The sequence below is a fragment of the Canis lupus genome, chromosome 4, assembly GCF_003254725.2.
Source record: "Canis lupus dingo isolate Sandy chromosome 4, ASM325472v2, whole genome shotgun sequence".
Classification (NCBI taxonomy): Eukaryota; Metazoa; Chordata; class Mammalia; order Carnivora; family Canidae; genus Canis; species Canis lupus.
This window is the reverse complement of record NC_064246.1, coordinates 26961152-26973722: the sequence shown is the minus strand read 5'-3', so window position 1 is coordinate 26973722 and position 12571 is coordinate 26961152. Positions and strand designations below refer to the sequence as shown.

The 12571-nt window shown below is 36.3% G+C and overlaps 1 protein-coding gene across 4 annotated transcripts in view; it reads right to left on the bottom strand.

The window, feature by feature from the left end:
* LRMDA (leucine rich melanocyte differentiation associated) overlaps positions 1–12571 on the bottom strand; it is a 1023935-nt gene that overhangs the window by 38538 nt on the left and 972826 nt on the right. The window lies entirely within an intron of this gene.

The following is a 12571-nucleotide window of genomic DNA, read 5'->3' as shown; positions in this document are numbered from 1 at the left end:
ATCCTACCTTGGCTCTCCCCAGGTTTCTATGGGTCAAGTGAAATTAAAAATAATATATCATTGGGATCCCTGGGTGGCGCAGCGGTTTGGCGCCTGCCTTTGGCCCAGGGCGCGATCCTGGAGATCCGGGATCGAATCCCACGTCAGGCTCCCGGTGCATGGAGCCTACTTCTCCCTCTGCCTGTGTCTCTGCCTCTCTCTCTCTCACTGTGTGCCTATCATGAATAAATAAAAATTAAAAAAAAATATATCAAAAGGATTGGTTAAGTTTGTAGTTTGTTACTTCAGGAAGTGACTCTGCACTTCATCTTAGTTAATCAAAAAAAGCATAGTTGAGACTGTTTTAAATACAAGAAAATGTATACAATGTTTATACATTTTTTTAAAAGTATCTAGCAACATGGAGGAAAAAAGAAAAAGCAGCAGAATGGGGTGGGTGATGAGATCATTACCCCATAAATAACGAAGCTACAATAATTAAACAACATGGAACTTGGAAAAAATGGAAAGGAGATTAATGATACAAAAGAGAAAGCAAAGAAGTAGATTCTATCATAAAGGATTTTAGACTAGGATACAGTTGACATTTTATATCAGTGAGGAAATTAAGTGCTGTTTAATAAATGTTAAAGGGACAAAATGAATTTGCAATCCTAACCAGATAAATAGTCAAATGAAACAAAACTAACTGTACAATACCAATGACAAAAATTGATTGGGGCTCTCCAATCTCTAGGGATATGAATAAAGTCAAAGGAAGAAATACTAAAGTGAAAAGTCAGAGTTAGCCTGTGAAAAGTTAAATGCCTCTGCATGTTAAAACACCATAAAAAAATAAAATCCAAATTATAGGCAAAAAAATACCTTTTATCGTCTATGACAAGGGGTTGCTATCCTTAAGTTTAGCAAATATTTCTTACAAATCAAATGAAAATTATTAACATCTCCATAGGAAAATGGATAAACAATAAAAATAATTGTTTGTAACGTAAAATAAAAATAGTCAGTAAATGTACTGAGTATGTTCAGCCTCACATGGTATCAAAGAAATAAAAAGATAGGTATTTAATTATTTTTAAAAATTACAATATCTAGTGTTGGTGATCATGTAGTGAAAGGAACCTTATCACATTCTGTTGGTTAAGAGTATAAATTGACACAGCTTTGTGGGAAGGCTGTCAATGCATTTCAAGAGCTTTTAAAAAAACCTGAAACAAAATGCAAATTATATTACAGCCAGACAACATGCATATGACATCATGTTTTTGAAATTTGTTAAACTTGCTTTTTAAGTTATGACGTGGTCAATTTTTAAAGTGGTCATTTTTTTCCTATATGCTTCAGAAGAATATGTATTCTCTAATTGTGCACAGTTCTACATATGTCCACTAAAATCAGCTTAATCATATCAATTTTCTATATCTTTACTATTTTTGTCTGCTTTACCTATCACAAATTGAGAGAAGTGTTTTGAAACATGTAACTATTATGTATATTTTTCTATTCTTTTCCTAATATAAATACTTGCTTTGGTTTTATATGGTATGAGGCTATGAGAGTACATCGATTCTAAGGTATGCTTTTTTCCCCACATTTAACATCAGTCCTCTACATTATTTCAAACATTCCTTCCGGGATCATTTTGTTTTGTTGTCTACTCAGATACTTGCTGTAGAAGTTCTAGTAGTTGACTATATGGGTAGCAAGTTTTTCCCATTTTGTCCATATCAATATTTCTTAATTTTGTACTCATTCTTGAAAGATAGTTTCACTTCTAACATAGGCTCCTATTTCTTTTTTCTTTTCTTCATATTTACTTTCTAACATTACTCTGAAAATATAATTTCAGTGTTTCTTGGCTTCCATGTTGAGGCTAATAAATTTGCCTTTTGCCCTCAAAGACTAGTTCTTTGTAGGAGATTTTTTTTAAGCTATTTATAAAAACTTCTCTTTCTCTGTGGTACTCTGCAGGGTTGTTTTTTTTTTTTTTAAGATTTCTATTTATTTATTTGAGAGAGAGAAAGTGAGGATGAGGGAGAGAGAGCAAGCATGACCAGGGTAGAGGTGGGGGCAGAGGGAAAGAGATAAGCAGATTCTCCAAGGAGCAGGAGGCCTGACCCTGAGATCATGACCTGAGATGAAGGTATACACTTAACTGACTGAGCCACCCAGCTGCTCCTTCAGGTTTTTTGTTTTTTTAAAGTTTTTATTTTAATCACTCAATGCTCATCATGACAAGTGCCAAACTTAATCTCCATCACCTATTTCACTCATTGCCCCACCCACCTTCCCTCTGGTAACCACCAGTTTGTTCGCTATAGTCTAGTGTCTGTTTTCTGATTTGTCTCTTTTTTCCCCTTTGCTCCTTTGTTTTGTTTCTTGAATTTCACATACCAGTGAAGTCATAGGGTATTTGTCTTTCTCTGACTTATTTCACTTAGCATAATGCTTTCTAGCTCCACTCATGTTGTTGTGAATGGCAAGATTTCATTCTTTCTTATAGCTGAATAATATTCCCTTGTGTATATATATGGCACATCTTCTTGATTGATTCATCTATTGATAGATACTTGGGCTGCCTTCATATCTTGGCTATTCTAAATAATGTTGCTATAAGCATCGAGGTGCATGTATCCCTTTGAATTAGTGTTTCTGTATCCTTTGGATAAATACCCAGTAGTGTGATCGCTGATCATAGGGTAGTTCTATTTTTAACTTTTTGAAGAAACTCCATACTGTTTTCCACAGTGGCTGCACCAGTCGGTTTGCATTCCCATCAACAGTGCGTAAGTGTTCCTTTGTCTCTACATCCTTACCAACACTGTTGTTTCTGGTGGTACTCTGTAGTAGTTGTTGTTTGTCTTGTTTTGTTCTTGAGAGAGAGAGAGAGAAGGTGAGAAGAGGCAGAGGAAGAGAGAGAGAAGGAATCTTAAGGTGTGTGTGAAGCCTAATGCGGGAATGGATCTCACAACCCTGAGATCATGACTTGAGCCGAAATCAGGAGTCAGATGCTTAATCAACTGAGCCACCCAGATGCCCTGATACTTTGCTGTTTTAATAACTTTGTTTACATATAGCTTTTAAATATTTATCCTGCTTGTTCTACCATCTGCTTCATAGGTTCATGTCTTTTATCATTTTGAAGAATTCTCAGCTATCACCTCTTCAAGTACTGTCTCTCCTGTCTTTCCTCTATTCTCTCTGGAACTTTGACTTGCTGAATGGAAAACCTTCCCATATAACCTCAATGTCATCCGACTTCTCAGATTTCCCATAGTTATTCCTGTATTGTATTCTGTATATGTTCTTTAGATCTAGTAATTTACCAATAATTTCCCTCAGTGACCTAAGCCAGTTAATCTAACTGAAGATTTTTAAATCTATACAGTTGCATTTTTACACCGAAAGTTTTGGATGAAACGTTTTCAAATCAGTTACTTTTAGAGTCTCTTACTGCTTTTTTCTGTATTATTCCATCTTTATTTCTTTAATCATTTCATACAAATTTATTTTATCAGACTGTGCAAAACCCAGTATCTTATGTTCCATTGGGGGTTTAATCTCTTTCTTTGCTAACATTTACTCTAAAGTGAGGTTTTGTGGAATGTTTGGTGGTTTCTGATTATGCACTATTTGCTTTTCCTTAACCTGTGGAAATCTGAACAGCCTAAACTCATGACCCTTCCTTCCAAAAGGATCTGTGCTATAGACCTGTTATCCCTTGATTAAAATTCAAGGATCCACACTTACTTAATAAAGGAGCTTTTGGTTCATATCCTCTATATTATGGTACCTCCAGGCCTTTATATCCAAATTCCAGTATTGAGATTTGAGGCAAATACTTGCTTCCTTCACTGATTCAGCTCAATGTTTTACTTGATTCCCCCACTTTGGTGATATTTTTCTTTTTCTAGCTGACCCAGAAATGTATTAACAATCATGATCTAGAAATAAGATATCTTAAAGAGGATAGGTTTTCAAGGTGCCTACTCTGCCATTATTTCTAATATGCATTCATTATTTTAAAAATAACCTAGTATGCCCCGAATGTGGGAGCTGCCAAATATATCAATCAATTAATAACCAAAGTGAAGAAATACTTAGATAATAATACACTTATACTCGGTGACTTCAATCTAGCTCTTTCTATACTCGATAGGTCTTCTAAGCACAATCTCTCCAAAGAAACAAGAGCTTTGAATGATACACTGGACCAGATGGATTTCACAGATATCTACAGAACTTTACATCCAAACTCAACTGAATACACATTCTTCTCAAGTGTACATGGAACTTTCTCCAGAATAGACCACATACTGGGTCACAAATCAGGTCTGAACCGATACCAAAAGATTGGGATCATCCCCTGCATATTCTCAGACCATAATGACTTGAAATTAGAACTAAATCACAACAAGAAGTTTGGAAGGACCTCAAACACGTGGAGGTTAAGGACCGTCCTGTTAAAAGATGAAAGGGTCAACCAGGAAATTAAGGAAGAATTAAAAAGAACATGGAAACTAATGAGAATGAAGATACAGCTGTTCAAAATCTTTGGGATGCAGCAAAAGCAGTCCTAAGGGGGAAATACATCGCAATACAAGCATCCATTCAAAAACTGGAAAGAACTCAAATACAAAAGCTAACCTTACACATAAAGGAGCTAGAGAAAAAACAGCAAATAGATCCTATACCCAGCAGAAGAGAGTTAATAAAGATTCGAACAGAACTCAATGAAATTGAGATCAGAAGAACTGTGGAACAGATCAACAGAACCAGGAGTTGGTTCTTTGAAAGAATTAATAAGATAGATAAACCATTAGCCAGCCTTATTAAAAAGAAGAGAGAGAAGACTCAAATTAATAAAATCATGAATGAGAAAGGAGATATCACTACCAACACCAAGGAAATACAAACGATTTTAAAAACATATTATGAACAGCTATACGCCAATAAATTAGGCAATCTAGAAGAAATGGATGCATTCATGGAAAGCCACAAACTACCAAAACTGGAACAGGAAGAAATAGAAAACCTGAACAGGCCAATAACCAGGGAGGAAATTGAAGCAGTCATCAAAAACTTCCCAAGATACAAAAGTCCAGGGCCAGATGGCTTCCCAGGGGAATTCTATCAAACGTTTAAAGAAGAAACCATACCTATTCTACTAAAGCTGTTTGGAAAGATAGAAAGAGATGGAGTTCTTCCAAATTCATTCTATGAGGCCAGCATCACCTTAATTCCAAAACCAGACAAAGACCCCACCAAAAAGGAGAATTACAGACCGATATCCCTGATGAACATGGATGCAAAAATTCTCAATAAGATACTAGCCAATAGGATCCAACAATACATTAAGAAAATTATTCACCATGACCAAGTAGGATTTATCCCCGGGACACAAGGCTGGTTCAACACTCGTAAAACAATCAATGTGATTCATCATATCAGCAAGAGAAAAACCAAGAACCATATGATCCTCTAATTAGATGCAGAGAAAGCATTTTACAAAATACAGCATCCATTCCTGATCAAAATTCTTCAGAGTGTAGGGATAGAGGGAACATTCCTCAATATCTTAAAAGCCATCTACGAAAAGCCCACAGCAAATATCATTCTCAATGGGGAAGCACTGGGAGCCTTTCCCCTAAGATCAGGAACAAGACAGGGATGTCCATATCACCACTGCTACGCAACATAGTACTGGAAGTCCTAGCCTCAGCAATCAGACAACAAAAAGACATTAAAGGCATTCAAATTGGCAAAGAAGAAGTCAAACTCTCCCTCTTCGCCGATGACATGATACTCTACATAGAAAACCCAAAAGCCTCCACCCCAAGATTGCTAGAACTCATACAGCAATTTGGTAGCGTGGCAGGATACAAAATCAATGCCCAGAAATCAGTGGCATTTCTATACACTAACAATGAGACTGAAGAAAGAGAAATTAAGGAGTCAATCCCATTTACAATTGCACCCCAAAGCATAAGATACCTAAGAATAAACCTAACCAAAGAGGTAAAGGATCTATACCCTAAAAACTACACAGTACTTCTGAAAGACATTGAGGAAGACACAAAGAGATGGAAAAATATTCCATGCTCAGGGATTGGCAGAATATTGTGAAAATGTCAATGTTACCCAGGGCAATTTACACGTTTAATGCAATCCCTATCAAAATACCATGGACTTTCTTCAGAGAGTTAGAACAAATTATTTTAAGATTTGTGTGGAATCAGAAAAGACCCCGAATAGTCAGGGGAATTTTAAAAAAGAAAACCATATCTGGGGGCATCACAATGCCAGATTTCAGGTTGTACTACAAAGCTGTGGTCATCAAGACAGTGTGGCACTGGCACAAAAACAGACACATAGATCAATGGAACAGAATAGAGAACCCAGAAGTGGACCCTGAACTTTATGGTCAACTAATATTCAATAGAGGAGGAAAGACTATCCATTGGAAGAAAGACAGTCTCTTCAATAAATTGTGCTGGGAAAATTGGACATCCACATGCAGAAGAATGAAACTAGACCACTCTCTTGCACCAGACACAAAGATAAACTCAAAATGGATGAAAGATTTAAATGTGAGACAAGATTCCATCAAAATCCTAGAGGAGAACACAAGCAACACCCTTTTTGAACTTGGCCACAGTAACTTCTTGCAAGATACATCCACGAAGGCAAAAGAAACAAAAGCAAAAATGAACTATTGGGACTTCATCAAGATAAGAAGCTTTTGCACAGCAAAGGATACAGTCAACAAAACTAAAAGACAACCTACAGAATGGGAGAAGATATTTGCAAATGACATATCAGATAAAGGGCTAGTTTCCAAGATCTATAAAGAACTTATTAAACTCAACACCAAAGAAACAAACAATCCAATCATGAAATGGGCAAAAGACATGAAGAGAAATCTCACAGAGGAAGACATAGACATGGCCAACATGCACATGAGAAAATGGTCTGCATCACTTGCCATCAGGGAAATACAAATCAAAACCACAATGAGATACCACCTCACACCAGTGAGAATGGGGCAAATTAACAAGGCAGGAAACAACAAATGTTGGAGAGGATGCGGAGAAAAGGGAACCCTCTTACACTGTTGGTGGGAATGTGAACTAGTGCAGCCACTCTGGAAGACTGTGTGGAGGTTCCTCAAAGAGTTAAAAATAGACCTGCCCTACACCCAGCAATTGCCCTGTTGGGGATTTACCCCAAAGATACAGATGCAATGAAACTCCAGGACACCTGCACCCCAATGTTTATAGCAGCAATGTCCACAATAGCCAAACTGTGGAAGGAGCCTCGAAAGATGAATGGATAAAGAAGATGTGGTCTATGATACAATGGAATATTACTCAGCCATTAGAAACGACAAATACCCACCATTTGCTTCAATGTGGATGGAACTGGAGGGTATTATGCTGAGTGAAGTAAGTCAATTGGAGAAGGACAAACATTATATGTTCTCATTCATTTGGGGAATATAAATAATAGTGAAAGGGAATATAAGGGAAGGGAGACGAAATGTGTGGGAAATATCAGAAAGGGAGACAGAACGTAAAGACTCCTAACTCTAGGAAACGAACTAGGGGTGGAGGAAGGGGAGGAGGGTGGGAGGTGGGAGTGAATGGGTGACGGGCACTGGGGGGGGGCACTTGATGGGATGAGCACTGGGTGTTATTCTGTATATTGGTAAATTGAACACCAATAAAAAATAAATTTATTAAAAAAATTAAATGTACTTGACATTTTCCAATTTGAAAATAAATAAATAAATAAATAATAAAAATAAAAATAACCTGGACTCCTGATTAGTGGAAATGATTCAAAGCAAAATATGCCCTCAAATAATGACAGTTAACCAATAAAAATTCAAAAAAAATTTTTGATAGACACACTGATTGGCCTTCCAATTTATCTTCTAGAAATTTAACTTAAGGAGATATTCAGAGAAATGCTGTGAAATCTGGGTGGCCTATGGAGTTGCAAGAACAAACCCTTCCACAGAGTCTCATATTTTAAAATTATTTTAATTACCCAACTTAATAACCGTGGGTAAAAATTCCGTCCTAAGTGAGATGGCTTCATAGAACAGGAACAGATACAGCAATAGCATAGTATTTCTTACTTCTCAGAGTCCGAGAGGGACATAGTTAGTAGCTTGGGATATATGTATCCAGGCAAAGTATTAGAAAGCTCCATTTTCCTAGACTCCTACCCTTTTATATTAAACATTTACATAATCATTCCAGAAGGATCCATCACAATGTATACTTTTCCATTTATGAGAATTTTTACAGACAGTACAGTTATTGTACTTGAACAATAGCTTTATCTCTATAGCTTTCTAGAAAGACTATTTCTTTGGATTCCTGGAAGATGCGTGCACCAGAATGGTTGTTACAGCAGTATTTGTAATGGTGTGATGAAGTATCTTACTCTATTTTTGATATTTGATCACTGGAAGTTTATAGACCCCATTCCTCTACTTTCTCTTTTGCCCCACCTCTGGGCAAGCTAGTAAGAGAGCCCAGATGCTTCTTTCCTTGGCACCAGAAGGGAAGTTCAAGTCGTGCAAACCTTGGCCCACATTTCCCTGGCACAACTATTAACCACAATGAAAATGAAAGCCATTTGCCCATTCAAAGAAGCCAAATGGACCAGCTTGAATGCCTGCCTCCCTCTCTGCAGAAAAATCTCATGATAGGAGTAATGAATGGCTTCATACCCTCCTAGTGCATGTATGGTATCATTAGTCTTGAAATGGGATTCAACTTTGGGAAGGGTTGGTTGATTCTAACCTCTGCTGAACAGCCACAAGATAATTGATCCTGTGAGCAGGATGGTCTAGCTGATGACTACCATCATCTGGAGAACTTTCTTCTTTTGTTTGTGGCTTGCTACCAGGCTTTGCTGTCTATTGACTAGTGTGCATTTTTGAAGCCTGCTAGCTACCAACCACTTTGAGATGTATTTGCTGAGTCCCACTTAGCCTTTCTTATAGATTTAAAATCTAGAAATCAATGTAGGTCAAAGTTTCAATATTGGCTTTTAGAGACAGGAATGGGAATTGGGGTTCTCCTTAAAGTAGCCTTAAGTCCTATGTCTCAGCCCAGATCTATGTTTGTGCTTCAGATTACATTTTGTATCTCAATTTCCATGAACCGTGTGACTCATGCTAGGAACAGAAAAATAGCTGAGACCATTGACTATCTCTCAATCAGGCATGGACCATGTTCTATAATTAGGGGAAAGACAAATATTGATACCTATGAAGTATACAGGCCCAATGGGTGCTGATATAAAGAAGAACAATCACCTCATGGTGTGCTGAGGTCTGTACTCCTAGAAACAGATTATTTACTAGAACCCTATGAGGCCATAAATGTTGTTGCTCCCTATGCCTCTGCCACCAAAAACAAACCTGATCATCATAGTTATAGGAAAATAATGCTCATTTACCATATAGCACAGACCCCAATTTAAAAAAATATGTGTCTTGAATGCTTTACCCTCACACTTCTTAAAGATCAGAGGATATTGAATTGACCCACAAAGACTCTATGTTCCATCACATTGAGTGATGTGGCTTATCAACATGAACCCTGCTTAAGCTACTGTCCCTATATACAATAAAACAATTGCTGTGGTGGCAGTGGGGGGGAGGTGGTCCTTAACATTGGTGATATTGAATGGACTCTGGAGGAAAAAGAAACTTATATAAATCTGAGCAAGAGAGAGAGAGAAACCCCAAAAGCATATCCATCAAAAGAAGGTGAGGGGCAGTGGAGAAATGAAATAGAGGTCTACAACTTGACCTCATTATAAACCCAAAATTTACTAAAAAAATTCAACAATAGAAAAACTAGAAGGGTGTCTATTTCAGCCTGAAAATGAAAGGGTGGAGAACCATTTACCATTCAAATGGTCCTCAAAAGGAAGCTGGGTATCAATCCTTATATCAGATAAAGTTTATCCCAAAAGCTGTAGTAAGAGATGAAGAGGGACAAGAAGACCTAACAATCATGAATATTTATGCCCCTAATGTGGGAGCAGCTTTTGTGTCTTTAAAACAGAAGTTTTACATTAACTCTAATCTCTGCTGAGCTGTACAAATTGGCACAACTTCACGGTCTCAGCTGATACTGGGACTCAAACTACAATTATACTTGGGTCCTTCACTAAATTTAAAGGCACACCATACTCTTAAAGGAGTTATTGAAAGTAAAATAAAGGACAAACAGGTATACTTCATTGTACCCACTATCCTGCTGTCTTATCTAAATTTCCCATGGTCTTAGCACCATTTCTTTAATATATTCCATAGTGGATATGGACTCTGACATAGAAAGTAATACACTGAAATAAAATGAAATCTTTGATGCTTAGCTTCCATGAGACCCATGGAACCAAAATGAGAGCATTCCTCCTGGGTTAAAGTAGTTAATATGGCCTAATATAGATGAAAACAAGGCCTAGAGAAATTAAGACCTTTTTTTTTTTCTTTTTACAGAATGTACTTTAAGGAAGAGGTCATTGTTTCTACTATCCTCTCACTTAATAGTGATATTGAATATCATTATTTTTCCTTTTGTTACTTGTACTTGTGGTGTCAGAGTTAAAAAGACTTTACTAACCCAAGGTCATGAGGACCCTACTCTTCTGTTTTCTTCTAAGAGTTTTATGGTTTTAACTCTTACATTTAGGTCTATATATAATCCATTGTGAGTATATTTTTGTGTATAGTATAATGAAGGGGTCCAACTTTATTCTTTTGCATGTGGCAATACTTGCTGAAAATAATACTTTACTCATTGAAAGCCTTAGCACACTTAGTGAAAATCAATTGACCTTAAATATAAGAGTTTACTTCTGGATGTCTACTTCCTTTACATTAATCTATATGCTTATCCTGTGCCAATATGTACTTCATTACTGTCACTTTGTAGTAACTTTTGAAGTCGATAAGAGTCTTAAAACTCAATCTTCTTTTTCAAGATTGTGTCTTCTATCCTAGATTTTTTGCATTTCTGTATGACTATTAAGATTAACTTGTCAATTTCTATAAAAACAAGCTGGGATTTTGATAAGGATTGTATTAAATCTGTAGATCAATTTGAGAAACACTGTCATTTTTAATATTAAATCTTACAATCCATGAATATAGGATGTCTTTCTATTCATTTAGGTCTTCTTTAGTTTTTCAATAATGTTTTGAGTTTTTGGAGTGTACATTTTATATTTCTTCTGTTAAATTGATTCCTAAGTAATTTATACTTTTATATACCATGGTTAATGAAATTATTTCCTTAATTTCATTTTTAATTATTCGTTGTAAATGTATAGAAATACAGTCGGCCTGTATGTATATTGATCTTGTACCTTGCAATCTTGATAACTCACTTATTAGTTCTCATAGATTTTTAGTGAATTCCTTGGGACTTTCTAATATGTAAGATCATTTGACTCCAGCATGTGGCTGCTGACCACTTTCAGACCCCATCCTTCTCCTTTCCTTTTTGCCCTAAATCTGAGCAAGCCAATTAAAAAGCTCAGATAATCCTTCCAAATCCCACAGACTCTATACTGTACATGGAAATCTTCATGCCAGCCTACACCTAATCACAATAAAAACCAAAGCCACTTTCCCTTTCTTCACTCAAACCAAGTATATAAGCTTGAGTGCTTGCTCTGCTCTCCCCAGAAAGCCTCATGATGTAAGAAACAAATGTTTCCATAGTCTCTTGGGGCATGTGTGGCATCATTAGTCTTGACATCTGAACCAATTAGAGGTAAGGGAATATTGATCCCACACTTTGTGGGGCAACCACAAGACAAATGACAAAAATAGAAACAATTCAAACATCCTACAACAGGGACAAGATTAAATACAGCCATTACAAATGATATATTTGGAAATTATTTGGTAATCCTGGAATATGCTCATGATACATTATTGTAAGAAAAGCAATAGAAAAATGTGCATGCACTATAATCTCAACTTTCACTTAAAATATATGTATACACATACATGGGTAGAAGAAATACTTGTCACTGGGTGAGAGGATTGCAAATTTATTTTTATTCCTCATAATTTTATATATTTTTCAAATTTTTTATGAAGAACATTTATTATTTTATCATTAATAAGAACAAATAGGGGCCAAAATCCTACCAAGGAGTCATAGGTTTAATTTAAAAACATTTGGGTGCCATATGTATATGTATATATTATATCTTCTTTATCCATTCATCTATCAGTAGGCACTTGAACTACTTCTATATCTCAGCTGCTATAAATCATGTTGCAACAAACATAGGGATGATATATTCTCTACCCTATGATCCAGTAATCACACTACTGGGTATTTACCTACCCAAAGAATACAAAAACTCTACTCAGGTTTCTCTAATTCCGCTGTTTCCAGGTTTCCCAAGAAAGCTGCAATCAGACATACACTTGAAAACAATAATAAAAGGTAGATCCCTTCCTATTTTATAGTCCTAACAATATCTCAAGTTTTTTCAAGGCATATAGTATTCTTCATGAAGTCAT